At 51.7% G+C, this 17326-nt stretch overlaps 1 pseudogene; it reads right to left on the reverse strand.

Annotated features, from left to right (window-relative positions):
- Positions 1 to 1066: 1066 nt before the first annotated feature.
- On the reverse strand, positions 1067 to 16467 carry LOC140699545 (hemicentin-2-like; annotated as a pseudogene).
- Between the last annotated feature and the right edge of the window lie 859 nt (positions 16468 to 17326).

A 17326-nucleotide genomic window follows, 5' to 3' on the forward strand; every position in this document is an offset into this window, starting at 1 on the left:
CATTCCTGGGCTGAATCATGGCACCAGAGCCACTAGGCACTCTCCGGCCATCATTGCCTGTCCAACCCTTTCATTTCTCAGATGGGAAGACTGAGGCCCAGAGAGGGGAAGGGCCTTGATCAAGTTCATGCAGGGAGTTGAGGGTGAGGCTGGGATGGGACCCCAGGTCTTCTGCCACCTGATGTCTCTCACACCCGGAGCTGGAATCTTCTCTCTCCCAGGCTGCTTTGGCACAGTCCTGAGCACAAGAGATCCTCAGTAAATCCTGCTGACTCCAATTCTGAATTCACAACTCAGATGGTCCTTTCACAAACAACAGTCCCACAGGGTAAGAAGCACCCAGGGACCATTCCCACCCTTGGACACAGCCGTTTCCTTTCAGGGCTACATCCCCAAGGAAACGACCCAGAAGATAAAGAGAAGCATTTGAGCAAAGATGTTCCAACAGTCCTATTTATTACTGCCAAAAACTAGCAATGGAGCATCTGCCCCAAACAGAGGAAGAACTTAGCAACCATGAGAGCTAAATGCCCTGGAATGTTCTTTTACCCTTTAAATGAAAATCTATGACATGGGCCAGGATGAATCTAGAAAATGGGTAAATGGAGGAAAACAAAAATCAGTGCTGAGGGCAGAATAGAAGATGCCCTAAGTTTAACTGTACAGAAGCACCTGCATGAACACACTGGAAGGGGTGTGGACACAGGTGAGTGGTTGAGAGTTTCATGGAGACTGAAGCTCCTACTATGTTTTCTTTACATTAGGACTTTCTGACTCAGGAGAGCAAGGCTCCCTGAGTTCAGAATATTCTCTAGAATCTCCAGAGAGAGTGGGGACCAGACTGACCCTGGCCCAGAAGCCTGATATGTGTGTGTCTACATGTTGTCATGCTTCCATCTCAGGTGTGCCTGTGTGCATGCCCACGTGTTTGTGACTGTGTCTGTGCACCTGTCCACCTGTATTCATGTCGACATGGTCTGTGTGTGTATGTTAAGGCCCAGCCCCAGGAGTTGGAAGGTCAGGATCCCAGGTCCCCACACACCATGGCTTGTTTCCCTCTCAGTGCTCAGGGCATGATGTCGTTCACCCCAGCCACCTCCAGGATGGCCGGCAGGAGAAGAGGGCCACCCTTTGTCCAAACAGAGATGGAGGAGGCCTCAGAGGCTCAGGCCAAGGTCAGCACAGGATCAGGAAAACAGACCCCAGGCAATCACGGAGTAGGTTCAGGCCTTCTGTCCCCAAGGACAGAGGAGGGGGCCACTGCAGAAGAGGGGGCAGTTCAACCAGGCAGAAGGAGCACTGAATCCAGAGGGAGAGGAATAGATGGAGGATGAAGCCAGGGAAGAGGAGCAGACAGACAGCAAGGCCATGCCACCAGCACCACCACTGCTCAATGTGTATTTTCCATGGGTTTTTAAAAATCTGTATTTTCTGGCTGAATGGCTGTGGGACTAAGAGGAGCTGTGTATCTGGGAGAAAACTGAGCTTTATCCTGTGTGGGGAAGTGGTCAGAGTGCCATAGGGAGGCCCAAAGAACCACAGGGACCCAGAACCCGCAAATGAAGTTCAAATACAAGTGACCAATGGGGGTGGGGTACACGGGGCCTCACAGTCCAATGTCACCTCATCACCGGCCTTAGTCATGACCCTCAGAGGGTTGTCTACGTCATGTGCCCTCTTCATACAGATCCTGGGCCTAGCTGTTGGCAGAAGCATCAGGGACTGTGAGCAGGGAACCAGGGATGGGGCACAGAGGAGACCAGCATGGCACCCCCAAGCAGCTGAGATGGTACTACCCCCAGGGAGGTACAGGTCAGTGGGCTCTGTTATAACGGAGGAGTGTAAGTTTTGGGGTGGGCTCAGATCCGATGGTTCCCCCAGTCTCCCCCCACCTGTCCACAACCATCCTCCCTGTTGGAAGCTTGTCTTGCTTTGGTGACCCTGGAATGGTCCTCCTGCCCCAGTGTCTCCACTCCTCTAGCTTCTTTCTGTCTGGTTTCCCTTCCCCGGGGACATTCTGGCAGGTTCTGTCCTCCCTTCTCATCCTCAGTCATCTCAAATATTCTCAGGAATAAATGGGATCAATCACCAGATGATGCCCAATCTCCCTGTGCTTCAGGTCCAGGGGAACACTGGTTCCAAACAGTTCAACATACAATTAATTCTTTAATCACAGTTGTGATGGGTGCTTTAAAGAGGACTTTCCAGAGAGTTCACAACAAGGTGATCTGACTCAGCCTGAGAGGCCAGAGAGAGCTGAGATCTGACTGAAGGGAGAAGTCAGTTGTGCCAAGAGGTGAGGAGGGAATGGCATTCTAACAGAAGGAACTGCATGTGCAAAGGCCCTGAGACAGGACGGATAGTTTAAGGAATCGAAAGGAAGTCAGAGGGCCTGGGCACAAAATGTCAGGGAGAAGGGTGGGTGAGAGGGCTGCCAAGGGGGTCCAGTGTACAGCCTTGTGTCTTTCCAAGGCTTGTTAATCTGATCGCTTCCCTACATCTTATTACAGAGGGCTGTGTTGGAATTATTCTTGGTACCGTGAGCAGGCTCATACTGCTGGGGACAGAGTCATGAGGGAGGACAGCTTTTGTCTACATGCTTTTCAGACGGGAATAATTTGGAGGTAGGATTGACAGGGTGCAAAGAAGATGCTGGTAAGGTCAGATTGTCCATGCCCTTGCCTCCCACACCTCCCAAATCCCTCTCCCAAGACAGGGGCGGCCATCACTCACTGTTGACAGAAAGCCGCATCTCCTGCCTGGAGAAGCCCACAGCATTGGTGGCCATGCAGACATAGGCCCCTGCATTGTGGGCAGGTGGCTGGGTGATGACCAGGGTGCCATCATTGCTCACATTGTAGTGGGGATGCCTGGAAGCCAGGGCATTGGTTTCCTGCTGTAGACCACAGGTGACATCAGCAGAGCCCACACTCCATGGCGGCAGCTTGCATCATTCCTCTCCCCATGATGCGCTGGGCCTACATCTCTTGTTACCTTTATGGTAACAGGCTTCACCTACCTTGGTCCAGGTGATGAGGGGGTGGGAACTCCTGAGACTACACAGGGGAGAGAGGCTGGAACTCCTTCACTGGTGAAATGGTGGGTGGCAGTGGGCTGGATTCTAGGTGGCACTTTTAAAAACAAATGAACTTCATAAACCAAAGTTCAGAGGAGCATTATTCACAATAGCCAAAAGGGTGGAAACAATCCAAATATTCATCCATCAAAGGATGATGGATAAAGGGAATGTGGTGTGTACATATGGAATATTACTCAGGCTTAAAAAGGAATAAATGTCTAACATACTATAACACAGATGAACTTTGAAAATATGATGCTAAGTGACATAAACCAGACACAGAAGGACACAACACTGTATGATTCCACTCATTTGAGATGCCTAGAAGAGGCAAGTTCGTAGAGACAGAAGTAGAACGGTGGTTGCCAGGGGCCGGGAGAGGGGAAAATGGGGCGTTAGTGCTTAATCAGGGATGACAGCTGGTCATAGAGTTTTAGTTTGGGAAGATGAGAAAGTTCTGGAGATAGACGGTGGTGCTGGTTGTGAAAAAGTATCCCACTGAGTTAAAAAACCCATCCTGAGACTGTGTCCAATGGGGTTAACAGAAACTGACAACTAACAAATTCTTCAGCTTGTCCTCTAGCTGGTTAGAACCCCCTCTGCTTGAGCCCGGCTTCGCTGAACGAGCTCGCTTAATTGTTTTGCTGCAAATTGCATGCCCTTCAAGCTTCATGCAGCCTAAACAATAAGATGTTTACTCCAGTTGTTTTCCAGGAAGTTGAAGTCAGCTGTGTCTAGTTCGAGCTCAAGCTGTCTAAGACTGGCTGGGGCCACCTACCCTAAAACTGGGCCCTGGGCAGGTGTCCGATGAATGACGTTTTGATGTCAGAGGGCCAAAAACTCCACTCTCCGATCACACTAGGCACCTCCATTTTTGAACATGCATCCCATGAAGAAGCAAATAACGCAGATACACCTGCACAGAACACCCATGACCTCACCTTTTCCCTACCTGCATTCACCTTTCCCCATGCCTGAGACCACCCTGCCTCTTTGTCCCGTAAATATCCCAAGCCCCTCGCCTTCCAGGAGGCAGATCTGGGACCTGTTCTCCTATCTCCTTGCTTGGCTGCTTCGTGAATAAACTCTTTCTTTGATGCAAATCTCGGTGTCTCAGTGTTTTGTCTTGTGTGTTGGGCAAACAAATCTGGTGACACAACAATGAGAAAGCTGCTTATGCCTCTGAAATGTATACCTAAAAATGGTTAAAATGGTAAATATTATGTTATTTGCATTATACCATGTTTTAAAAAGAAGGAAACAATTTTAACAGGAGAATACAGCCATCACTGTTATAAAGTGATGCCCCAGACAAAGGGCAGCCTGTGTCTAGGAACCAGCTATGTTATTTCTTAACTCTGGAACTTTGGATAAACCACTTAATCTTTTGGTACCCATATTCCTTGATCAGCAAAAAAGTTAAATTGACCCCAATTCCCTGCCCACTCTCTGGGGAAGGACAGATAAGAAATGGCAGAAAATAGCGTTCACAGGACACAATGAACTTGAAAACAAGTGCCAAATCCATCCTGGGCACCATCCAGATTTGCAGGCATTAAAATAGGAGGTGGGCAGAGATTGGGATCTCTAACAGGACCAGGGGAGGGGGAACTGGCATGGAAAATTCAGGAGGGAAAGCCAGAAGCCAAGGGCTCTGACAGTAACACTCCAATCCTTTAGGGAGGGAAATGCCCTCCCAGATTCTCCCAGGTGGCCAAAGCCAGCAAGTCGATGAATATTTGTTGGACGGAAATGAAATGAGCCAAGAGAGCTTGATGGCTGGCCACCTCTGCATGGTGGGAAGTTAGGGGGTGACGCCCTCTGCAGAGGCAGCCTTCCCTCATCCTGTGATGTGGTGAGTTACCCTGCCTCTGTGAGCCTCAGCTTCCTTAAATTCAGAATGTGCCAGTCTTTGAAACCCACCTCTTGGAGCAACAGAAAATTAAGTGAAACACACACAGAAGCTCTCGGAGGTCTGGCACATGACACACAGCCGACCTTCGATCACTGTTATTAATTGGATTTATGAGGAGGCAGGACAGCTGGATTCTCGACCCAGCCTCCTTCTGAACCTCGGTTTTGCTCTACCAAATGGGGAACGATGAATTCTTCCTGCTCACCACTCGGGGGGTTAATAAAGCAAAGGACAGAAACAAACAAACAAAAAGAGGATATTAACATCCAAGATAAATGACAAAACATAACTGAACTTAGTTTAAACTTCTTGCCTTATGTTAAAAAGAACGGTGGTACCTGGTTGGGTGGGTGAAGGGAAACAGGGACCTTCCAACACTGCGGGTGGGAGAGTAACTGGGCAAAATACACCAACAGCCCTAAAAATGTGCAATCTCTGTGAGTCAAAACTCAAGTACACATCAACAGTTTATCCAAAGGAAAGAACTGATCACGTGGGCAAAGGTGGAGCACAAGGACCTTCAGCCCAGGTGTTCACGCTGGTGAGAAACTGGACATGAGGGGACAGGTTAGATAGTCCTGGCTCATCCAAACAGGGGACAATGCAGCCTTAAATGATGCTTTGAGTATTATTAACAGAAAACAATTATAATATATTTTTGCAAGAAACACTCAGGTTACAAGACAGTAATATTACGTGGTTCCAGTTGGTTTTTAAGTATTTGTATGTATGTGCATATAAAGAATTTATATATAATTTTTATAAAGTATACCATGTAAAAATAATTTATATGCAATGTACATAAAGAATATATATAATGTATATGCATTACATACATACCATGTATGTATGTTTACCCTTGCAAGCTCATGTGTGTAGAAAGTATAAAAGATACACACTGAAATGTAAAATTATTCTGGTTCTTCGTAGCTACTGGTATGGGAGGTTTATCTTTTCTTTTTTTTCTTGTCCAATCTCTAAATTTCCTACAGTGAATATGTACTATTTGGGCAATTTTTAAAAACAAAGGTGTTCAAAATCAAGTTCCCCCCATGGGCCTTCCCCCATCCCACCCTGTCCCCTGCCCTCCCACCACCACTACCCCAGGACTCACCCTGGACAACCAGGTCCACGTCGCTATGCTGAGAGCCTGCCGTGTTGGTGACCACATACCTCCCTGCATCCTCCAACAGTGCTTGCTCAAGGTTAAGGCTGCCATCTGCTCGGATGGAATGCTGGCTGCCAGGTGGGAGCTGGTAAGATGAGGAAGCACCAGCTTGTTTCAAGGGCCCCACTCAGAACCGGCCAAGAGAGAGCCCTCCAGAAAGCTCACTGCCTGCAGGCCAGTAGGGGGCAGCCTGGACTGAGAGGCCAGGGGTTCAGAGAAGGCAGGGGGGTGGATATCACAACCACTCAGCTCCCACCACTTCCCTGAGACTTGTCGACCCCCACAGACCCTCAGGGCCAGGTGGGCCTGACCCCTGGCAAACCCTTGACCCCCACTCTCCCATGGCCAGCTGGACCAGGGCAAGGCATCTGACCCAAGGGGGCCAAGGGAGCCTCTCCTGGAAGTGCAGAGTTGGGGCCAGAGCTTTTATTGAGTAGGGGCTGGAGCTCCGAGGCCCTTCCACACTGAGGCCAGAGAGAGAAGGGACAACCCATCCGTGTCTGTGGGGAGTGAACAGAGCTACGCAGAGCAGAGCAGAGGTGTGGCCACATCAGAAGTGATCCCAGAGAGAGAAGCATCCTGGTGGCTGCCCTAGTGTGTCCCCATCAGGACCAGGGTGGGGCAGGGAGTGCTGGTCCAGAATGGGGCCTGAGGCAACTTCTGTAAAGAAGTCCAGCCAGTCCATCCTTGATGAGGGGCCCAAAACTTTCCACCAGGCCTGAGCCCGCTTTGGGCCTCCCTGTCCCTGTCCCATGAACTTGGTTGCACATTCTGCCCTCAGGGTCCAGGATATTCCCCTGGCTGTCTTGGTACCGGACCCTCTGAGGCTCAGCGAGCTTGAGGGTGCTTCTGCTCCTTGCACTTGGCAGCGGGACACGCACGGGTCCACCCAGTGTCCCCACTGAGCCAAAACAGGCTCTGCGTCTCTGGCTACTCCCCATCCTGGTATAGATGAGGCCCATTGGATTATATCCAGGCAGGTGCCTCACTGCCCCAGCCCACACACCCAGGCAGGGTCCTCCTTGGGGTCACATCTAATTACACAGCCTGCAGAGGGTGTCATAGGCACGATCAGTCTCCAAGCCTGTACGCTCCGAGAGCGGGGTCCTGTCTGCACTGCATCAGGGCTGGGACAACGGGACCAGGACCAGGGCAGAGGGAATAGAAAGATGCCACACAGTCACTGCCTCCCTGCATGTCTAGTGTCTGCCGTCTGCTGGGGTGAGGGCACCTCTTTACAGCCTCCCGGGCAAAGACCTCAGGATGTCCGAGGACAGGCCATAAGCACTGAAGAAAAGGGAGCAACAGAGAAAGAGTGAACAAGAGAGGGGAAACAGAGGATAATAAAGAAAATCAAATTAATGGGAAGGGTCAAAGCAGCCACTGTGCACCCAGCCGTGTGCTAGGCAGCCACGCCAAATGTTAAGCTGCACAGGTCCCGTCTCTGCCCTGGAACCATCAGAGTTGAGGTGACAAATCTGTTGTGTCTGTGCCCCCACAAAACGACTGCTACTCAGCTACAGCACTAATGAAGCACAAGGTCCTCCGGCCAAGGACCCTACAGGTTGAAGGGTTCCATCAGCGCATTATCAGAGAGGGCTCTGGAAAGAGGCAGGAAAGAGGGAGGAAGGAAGAGGACATTCCAAAACAGGGGAACCGCTACATAAAATAGATAAACCACAAGGTCCCACTGTACAGCACTGGGAACTATGCCCAATACCTCGTAATGGCCTAGAATGACAAAGAATCTGAAAAGGAACATATGTGTAAGTGAATCACCATGCTGTACAGCAGAAATTAACACATTGTAAATCAACTATACTTCATTAAAAAGTAAGTAAATAAAAACCAGGACAGAGCTAAACAGGGGAACCACAGAGCGGAGGCTAAGGCATGAAGGTGACAGCGCCTCCACCTGGGCACCAGGAGCCCAGCACTCACCGGCTGGCCTTGAGCCAGCGCCTCTTGGGGTGGGGCCTCCCAGCCAGGATGATGCAGGGCAGGGACACAGGCTGCCTCTCCAGCACCTGGACGGTGGAGTTGCTGCTGGCGATCTATGGGGGGTCTGTGGGGAGAGGAGACAGTGTCAGACATACTGGACTCCTGTGGGTGGTCATTCAGGGGACAGAGGCCCCTCTCCCCAGTGGAATCATCAGGGTTGGGGATCCTAAAGGGTCAAAGGGCACACTTCTTGGGGCACACTGCCCAGGAAGTAGGGGTCCAGATACACCTCTTAGAGAACCTGGCTGTGGACACATCTGTCCCAAAGGACAGGCAAGCATGGGGGCCACCCCAGGGGTGCCCAGCCTCCCCACCAAACCCTCCTCTCCAGACCCAACAGCGAACCATGTCCAGTCACAATGAGGCAGGCTTCTGCCTGCATCTTCCCAAAGACATTTTGAGCTTCACAGACGTATAGGACCTGGTCTTCAGGGACCACACCTGCAGGGCAGGAAAGAGGCAGGCCTAACTGTCAGAGCAGACCATGGCTCCAGCCCCCACAGGCTCCAGCTCCCCAGGTGCAGAGAGGGCCCTGGGCATAGCCTGGCCCTGCAGAGGTAAGAGGGCTGGGACGGCGGGGAGGAAACAGATGGGGGATACAGCTGGGCCTTGGAAGGGTTAGAAGGCCTCAGTTTGCTCATGTGTAGAATGGGGATCATTTATCAAAACCTGCACCTTGTAGCGTGATTGGAGGGGTCAACAGGTGGTGCAAATACAGAGCTCAGCATTGGGCCCGGCACGTAGGAAGTAACAGTAGCAGCAGTGATGGTGACGAGCTGGTGATGGTGATGATGAGGGACGCTTACTCTGTGTCAGGAACTGTGCTCAGAGATTTACGTGCATTCATTCCCCAACGATTTCTTCAGGTGGCCTGTTGTTAAGCCCAGGTGGCAGGTACTGTCATCATCACTAGCATGACTGGGATGGCGTGACTAGTCCCCCAGCCAAAATGTGACCCTGCATCAGCCTGACCCAAGGCCAGACCTGGCAGTCAGGGTCCTACTCCCGGCCACCCAGCTTGGGGGCTGAGGGTGTTGGAAGCCATTTTGTCTCCCTGTCCACCATCCCTCAGCCCCAGTCTCTTACTTTCAAAAAACAGCACTCCTGAATCGGGCTGCCCAGTCCTGCTGCCCCGCCTGGGCCCCAGTGGCTGGCCATCTCCATGGTGCCAGGTGACTGTCTGGGGCAGCAGCTGGTGGCCCAGCACGCTAGGAGGGCACTCCTCCCTAGTTCCACTGTGACATCCCGGGGCAGCTCCTTCAGCTGGGTGCATCTGCAGGGAGGTGACCGGTCAGCCACACCCCAGCGGCTGGACGCACCCAGACCCCAGAGCACTGTTCTGAGGACTGCCTCCCCTCCCATTTCTGGAAGGTTCCTTCTCTTCCAGCCTCACCCTTGTGAACCTGGGGCTGACCCATCTCCAGGGCTCCAGGGCCAACCTGAACTTGGCAGTGTCCACACCTTGCTTTGCCCAGACGTGCAGGGAAGCAGCATGCCTGCTCCCGGCGGCGACACCTCCCAGAAGCCCACCTCTGGAGCCCACTTCACAGGAGCCCCAGCACCTCCGAGCTCCCCCACTGCTGCCCCCCTCCTGGTCCACAGGAGCTTCCTCTCACTCGTGCTCTGGATTCCAGCAACCATTTCCACGACCTCAAAGAGCCAACTTCTGGGGGGATTCTAGAACATCTTTATTTAAGTACATCTTTCTCTGCTTGCTGAACATTTTATAATAAGCATATAAATCTCTACCACAAAATCAAAACAGGCTGATAAATAACTTGACCTTATATTTATAGTCCCAGTGGGACACTTGAGAATGAAAAGAGCATCCTTACACCGGGATGACAGATCTCAGCCAGGCCGCCCTGTGCACCTGAGTTAGAAAAAAATGTTCAAGCAACACACAAGGGTTTATTTCCTTAATTTCTGTCCCACACGCCCCAAATCCCATGCCCTTCATACAAGGTAACCACAGTTAACAGATTGTAGTGTTTCTTCCAAAATTTTTTCTAAGCATTCTCTTACTTTTATAATCAGGGAGTGGAAATAAGTTCTTTCCCAAAACAGAAACTCATGATCCTTTCCCCCTTTCTGCAGGCCAGAAGCAGGTCCAACTCCAGACAGGTCCAAGCCCTGTGCCCTGCAGCTTCTGGGCACTGTCCTCAGGTCCCTGTCCCCAGACCCATAACCTGGAAGGTCCCTTGACCTATTTTTAACCCATTGCATTCAGCACCATGGAAAACCCTCCGCCTCTTTCTTCTTGCTGTCTCTTTCCAGAAATCTCCCCTATCCATCCAAATCATGACATCAAATTCCCCTCCTGGCTTCAAGCAGTAGGGAAGTTCCAGGGAGACATAGACACAACTTGGAAAATCACTGCGAAGGAGGAAGACAGTCTTGGGCCCAACCTCAGACACCACCCGCACACCACTGTCCTTTCTCACTGGGGCCTGGAAGCTGCCGAAGCTCAGAATTCAAGAAAGCCTCTGATTCAGGTGCTTTAGCTGGGGTTACTGGTCCTGCAGAGCCCTGGCCCTGGGGGCATGGCTTTGCTGTTCCCCCTCCCCTTCCGCGGGCCTCCCAGGCAGAGCTGAGGCTCATCTCCAAGGACAGGTACCCCCAGAGCCTGCCTTCCCCACACTGCCCAGTGCCCTGCAGGGCTCAGCTCAAAGCTCCCTCCTCCAGGCAGGCCTCCCTCCCACTGTCACTCTCACACTACTTCTTGACCCTCTCTGTCCTTAGCCAAACAGCCCAGCTTTGTGTTCCAACTGTGGGATATTATAGAGCACGATCTCTTCCCTGTTCTCCTCCCAGTCCTGCACTTCCCTCAGAGAAGCAACGGTTGATTCGTAATAAGTGAATGACATGTACAAAGGGGAGCATCTGGAATGCCTACTGACAGCTATGGTGATGGTGCTTTTAGAGATGATTTCATTCGTGGTCTCAATAAACTTATGAAATGAGAATTCTCACAACCCCATTTTACAGATGAGGAAACTGAGGGTCAGAGAGATTAAGGAACCAGCCTGAAACACAGACTGAAGTCAATGGCAGAGTTGGGATCAGAGCCCAGGTCTGGCTGCTGCTAAGGTCCAGGGTCTCAGCCGCCACACCCCTGCTTTCCCCCTATTACTCAGGGACAACTTGGCACCTCTTCTGTCCTCTCCAGTGGTGAATCCCAAAACAGCTAAACTCTAGTCTCAGATCCTGTCCAGAAAACGGTGACTCAGTCTCCCATGCAGCCATCCTCCTGTTCCTCATTGGAGCCCCCTAAATAAGGCAGGACCCCAGAACCCTGTACGGCAGAGCTGAAGGTCCTCTGGTCCCCTCACTGTGCAGATGGGAGACTGAGGCCCAAGGGAGGGGCGGGGCCAGTCCTGATCCTACAGTGCGTGGCAGGGCTGCACTTCCACCCCGGGCTCCATCCAGTGCCTCATCCTCCAGGCTCAGCCACCTCTGCTTTCAGGCTCCAAGCCCCCTCCTCACAGACTCCCAGGTGACCCTCGGCAGGGAGGGACTGTGAGGTAGCTTGCTCTACCGCCATCAGATTTCCCCAGGGATGGCCCTTTCTGCCGTGGCTTTGGGCAGGTCTCTAGGGCAGGAGCTGCGAATGCCTGGAGACAGGCCTCACACCCATGGACTCTCTCACACAACTTCTTGACTACAGTAGCTGCTGGGCTCCCTGGGGAGCTCCAGGTCTCATCAGCTGACAGCTTCCATGTGCCAGTGGGGAGGCAGCTCTGTGAGAGGACCCTGGAACATGCAGGAAGAGAGGACAGTCCCCCTGAAGTATGCCAGCCAGCAGCCCAGGACAGGGCAGGACAGGAGGGTCTGGCCACCTTGAGGTTTGCCTCTGCCTGTCCCTGCAACCCCCACCCCTGCTTCCCCGACTTCAGACTAGACTGCAGTTAACAACATCCAGCAGATGGGGCCACTCCCCTCAGCTCCCAGGGATTTTCTAGAGGGAAAGGTGTCCACCGATTCTAGGTTGGCAACACCTTGACAGAAGTGATGACTTCCCTTCCTCTGACTTGGCGTCCAGGGCAAGGGACACCATCCTGAAGGCCTGAAGCATAGGCAGGGCCCCCATGCTGCCTCTGCCCCACTAGGGAACCTGGGTGAACCCCTTTACCACTCTGTGCCTCAGTTTCCCTAACCAGAAAGAGGTAACTACTTTTACCCTGGTTCCAATGCTTTAAAGCTCCAGGGCTCTTTATCATTGTCTGGAGACCCTGCAGCCCCCATCTCCTCTGCCAGCCCCCCAGTTCCTGTGACTCAGAACCCTGACCCTGCTTGGGAAGGAGCACTGCAATCAGCCTTGGCTTAGTTTGGCCAGGAGGAAGGGGGCTGGGCTCAGGCCCAAAGACTGGACAGATGGGCATGGTGGGCCACGGGAGAGGCCAGCCTCAGGCTCTGCCCTGCACTTACAGAGAACGCCAGGGTGTCTGTGAATGAGACAAGGCTGGTGGGTGGCCTCGGCATCCCCCTCCTTCCCCCATAGAAAGTTCTGGCAGTTGGGCCTGGAGCCACAGCCCCACTGGCCAGGGCTGCAGCGTGACTTTCACGGGCCTCTTCCGAGAAAAAAAATATTTTAAATTATATTTTATGATTGTTTATAAAGACAAACCCAATCCAGGCTGGATTAATTTTTATATATTTACTATTCTTCACTTTCTTCTTCTGATGTCAAAAGAAATTCAAGCCAGAACACTGTCCAAGGGCCCTAAAAATGTCACGGACTCTGGGCCTGGCCTCTGGGGCCTGATGGAGAAGTCGCCTGGATACTGGCCAGACCTGCCACGGGGCCAGGCTCTGTTTCTCTCCCACTGCCCCAGGCTGGCCAGAAGGTCTTTGCTCCCGCAAAACCACATCCCCTGACCACTGCTCATTCACACAGCAAGCAGGCGCTTCAGGGTTGGGAATAGGAAGCAGAGATTAGAATCAGAGGAGAGAAACAGAGCTGCGTGAACACCCACTTGGAGAGAAAGAACTCCAGAAGGGCAAAGGGTACTGAGCTCAGGGTAGTTTTAAAGTAAAATAGAAAGGCCACCAAACTAGGGAGTGGGGCCCACCACGAAGCCTGGTCACCAGACACGTGACAAATCACCCTGACTCATCAGGTCCTTGTCAGCCCTGCCCATTCAAGCCTGGAGTGAAGCACATTATCTCATTAAACCTCTTGAGGACTTTATGAGCAAGCCTTCACTATAATCATCCCCATTTCACAGATGAGGAAAATGAGGCTCAGAAAGGTAAATAACTTGGCCAAACAAGCAGCAGGACCTGGATATCGATCCAGGACTCTTCTCTGCCAAATGCCAGGTCCAGAGGGAATGCCAAAGCACCTTGCAGGGTGGCCCTGAACAAAGGCCCTGGCTGGCAGTGCAGAAGGAAGCTGCCCTCCTTTCTCTGCCCCAAATGCCACCAGGAAGTGGGTTCCCAGCTGAACAGCAGGAAATGGGCACAGTACCCACCCATTCCCAGCTCTGGCAAGCTCTGCCAACCTGGCCAGGAAGGCTGTACCACAGCTGCCAAGCAGATGGGTGGTAAATTCAATTTCCCACCACCGCTGCCAGGCCAGCTCACCCCAGACACACAGCTGTTAGGCCACGATCCACCTCGTCCCTGACCTGAAGGTCAGAGGCCACCAGTGGCCCAGTGACCCCAGAAGCCTGCTTCTATGATCCAGCCACCTCCTTCCTCTGACAGGGGGAAAGGGCTACAAGACCAATGGCTGGCAGGTGAAAGGCACAGGACGAGGCAGGCTTGTCAGCCTGGGCCCCAAAAAAATAAGGCTTTGCTAAAAAGTAATGAGACATTCAGCAAAGGATGACTCTTGTAATGATGACAAGAGCAGCCCTTCCTAGAGTTCCCTCTCCACTGACCCAGGACCCACTGACTAATCACAACCATAGTGGCATTTGGCAGCCTGCCGTGTCCCAGGTCTTTGAGATCTCTCACTCACACAACATCCAGAAACACTTGCAGGTGAGGAGCCCGAGGCTCAGAGTGGGGAAGCAACATCCAAGCTCACCTGCGGGGAGCATCAGGATCAAGTCCAGGGGCTAAAGGCCTGGACCCTAGTTTCAAATCTCAGCTCTGCTGCTTGCCAGCTGTGTGACCTTGGGCAAGGCACTTAACCTCTCTGTGCTTCACTTCCCCCATCTATAGCAGGAATAATGATAGAGCCCATCTCAAAGGGCTGTGAGGAGGATTTCATGCTGGTACATGAAATGTGCATAGAGCTGGCCCTGGCACATGGCAGATTTCATGGGAAGTCTTACTTCTAGTTTTATTATTATCTAAACCTATGACTTTCCACACCCACCCCACCCACACAGTACACTCTAGAAATGGAAAGTCTGAGCACATGGCTCTCCTCCTTAAAACCTCTCACCGACCCCACAGAACAAAGCCCAAACTCTACCAGGCTCCCTAACCCGAGGCTGGGAGTGACCCACAGCAGGGCAGCCACCTCAGCCTCCCCTCTTCCCACCGTCTCTATGTTCCACTTGCTACCTTGCTTCCCTTCCCATGGGGAGGTGTGCACATGCTGTTCCCTTTGCCTGAAACACTGTTTCCCAGCTCATCACCTGACTGCTTGTAGGCTCAGCATAAATATCACCTCCTCCAAGAAGCCTTCCTGGCCTCCAGTGCTGCCAGAGACAAACAAGCCACCCTCAGGCCCTGAGAATGCTACTTCTAAATGCTCAATACACTGAATATTCTAATTGTCTATTTACCATTTCTTTTCTTTTTTTTTACATTTTTTAATGGAGGTACCAGGGATTGAACCCAGGACTGGGCAATGGGAACAGGGCCTGGCCACTTGGTGACCATGTGTCAGAGGAATAAATGATGGAGATACATGAAGGCTAAGGCTACCCTAAGCTTGAGAGGATCCCAACCCTGAGATGGTACCATATCCCCCAGGGCTAGACCCTCCTGATTGAGTCTCTGTGGGGAGCCCCTTGGACATCCCACCCAGCCCAGTTAAGTACATTGTCCATTCTCTGCACTTGCCCAGAACTTCTAACACCTGTCTCTCCCATTGTGGCCACAGCCAACCCTCAGAGCCCAATCCACTCTGGTTCAGCAAGCCAAGGAGCCATGCCCACAGCTTCTGAGCAGTTCCCAGTGCCCAGGGTCCAGGCCTGGAGCTTAGCCATCATGACAATCACAGCCAAGGCCATGTACCAGCCACAGAAGACTCCAGCCTCCTCCTCGTCTGTAAAAAGGGGGTAACTGCTTCTCCATTTATTAAGCACTCATGATGGGCCAAACCCTGTGCTAAGCATTTAATGCCTGATTTCACTGAACCCTCACAACAACCCAGTAAAAGAAGTAGTGTGGTCAGCTCCATTTTACAGATGGGGAAACAGAGGGTCAATGACTTCACCAAAGCACATAAATGGTAAGTGATGGAGACAAGACTGGAACTCAGGTCTTGGGCATGACAATGCTCAAGTTGAACCAAACTGTTTCTGTGGTAGGCAGCCTCCAAATGGCCCCAGTGACACTTGCCTCCTGGTATTCACACACTTGAGTGGTCCCTCCCACCCACCTTGTACCAGGGTTGGTCTGTGTGACCAAGAGAATACGGTAGGAGTGATGGTATGTCACTTCCAAGACCATGACTGGTTATAAAGACTACTGCTTCCATCTTGGATCCTCTCCATCTCTATCTCTCTCGACTCACTCTCTCTGGGAAAATCCATGTCACAAGAAACCTTCTGGAGAAGCCCATGTGAGTAAGGAATGGAGGCCTGCTGCCAACAGCCACATGAGTGAACTTACAGTGGATCTTCTAGCCCTGGTTGAGCCTTCAAATGATCAAAGTCCTGTCCAATGTATTAATGGTCATCCCAGGAGAGGCCCTGAGGCCAGAACCAGCCAGCTAAGCCACTCCAAGAATCCTAACCCTCCAGAACTGTGAGATAATAAATGCTTATTGCTTTAAGCTACAAAGTTTGGGGGGCAATTTGTTACCCAGCAAGAGGGAACGCATATGCCATCTCCCTCTGAAGCCCCTGTCCCACATACTCTGGATCTATATGATTCAGATTCCCCACTGGCAGGCTACATGGCTACGTTCTCTCTTCCCTGCTCAGGGATAGGGAAGGTGATAGGGAGGGGTGGCAGGTGGGGACCAGGTGTACACTCACGTCCAACTTCCAGCCAGACTTCCGCCAAGGTGTCGCCCAACTCATCGACAGCTCGGCCGGCATAGATGCCAGCGTTCCTCTCCTGAGCCGCCAGGATCTGCAGCATCCCAGAGCTAGAGGCCTCAGGGGCCAGAATCATTTCAACACCCCCTGGACCAAAGAAGAGAAAGCATCAGGCAGGTACCCATGGTTGCCGTGGAAGGCCAGGGAATCAGGCTGCCTTCCTGACCCTGCCCTCCTGCAACTTCACAAGGCTGGAACCTTGGAGGGGTGAGTGTGAGGGAAAGGTTCCCCACAAAAGTCAGGACCCCTATTGTTTAACAGGTACAGATTTTCAGTTTTGCTAAATGAAGAGTTCTAGAGAAAGATGGGGGTGTTGTATGACACTGCAAATATTCCTAGTGCTACTGAACTGTACACCTAAAAATTGTTAAGATGGAGAATATTATGTATATTTTATCATAATTAAAAAAATTTTTAAGTCAGCACCCCTGGGTCCAGTTCCCCAAGCCCCACTGTTGACCAGAAGTGAGTCTCAGCCTGTCCCCCAACATGTGACAGGTTTATCACCCAAGAACTCCTTGCCTGGGCTTCCCTACCAGGTCCCCGTGCCCTCTGCCCAGGTGCAAGGTAATGCTTGGATCAGCTCTGGGAGGGGCTCAGGGTCACTGAGATGACCAACCCCTATGGCTGCCTCTCTGAGGGCCTTTCCCTCATTTCTCCTGCCTGCTGTCCCTCTGTCCCTGCCTTATCCCCCTACCCCTACCCCACCCCCAAACTCCTGAGGCCTGAGGGACTACCCTGATTCTGACCCCTTTTTACAATTTTTTTTTTATTTTTTAAATTGTGGTAAAACATACATAAACAAAATTTTTACCTTTTAAGCATTCTGAGTGTCCAATTCAGTGGCATTAAGTACCTTCACATTGTTGTGCAACCATCACCATCATTCATCCACAAAATTTTTTCATTTTCTCAAACTGAAACTTGGCTTGTTA

The sequence above is a fragment of the Vicugna pacos genome, chromosome 11 (assembly GCF_048564905.1).
Source record: "Vicugna pacos chromosome 11, VicPac4, whole genome shotgun sequence".
Classification (NCBI taxonomy): Eukaryota; Metazoa; Chordata; class Mammalia; order Artiodactyla; family Camelidae; genus Vicugna; species Vicugna pacos.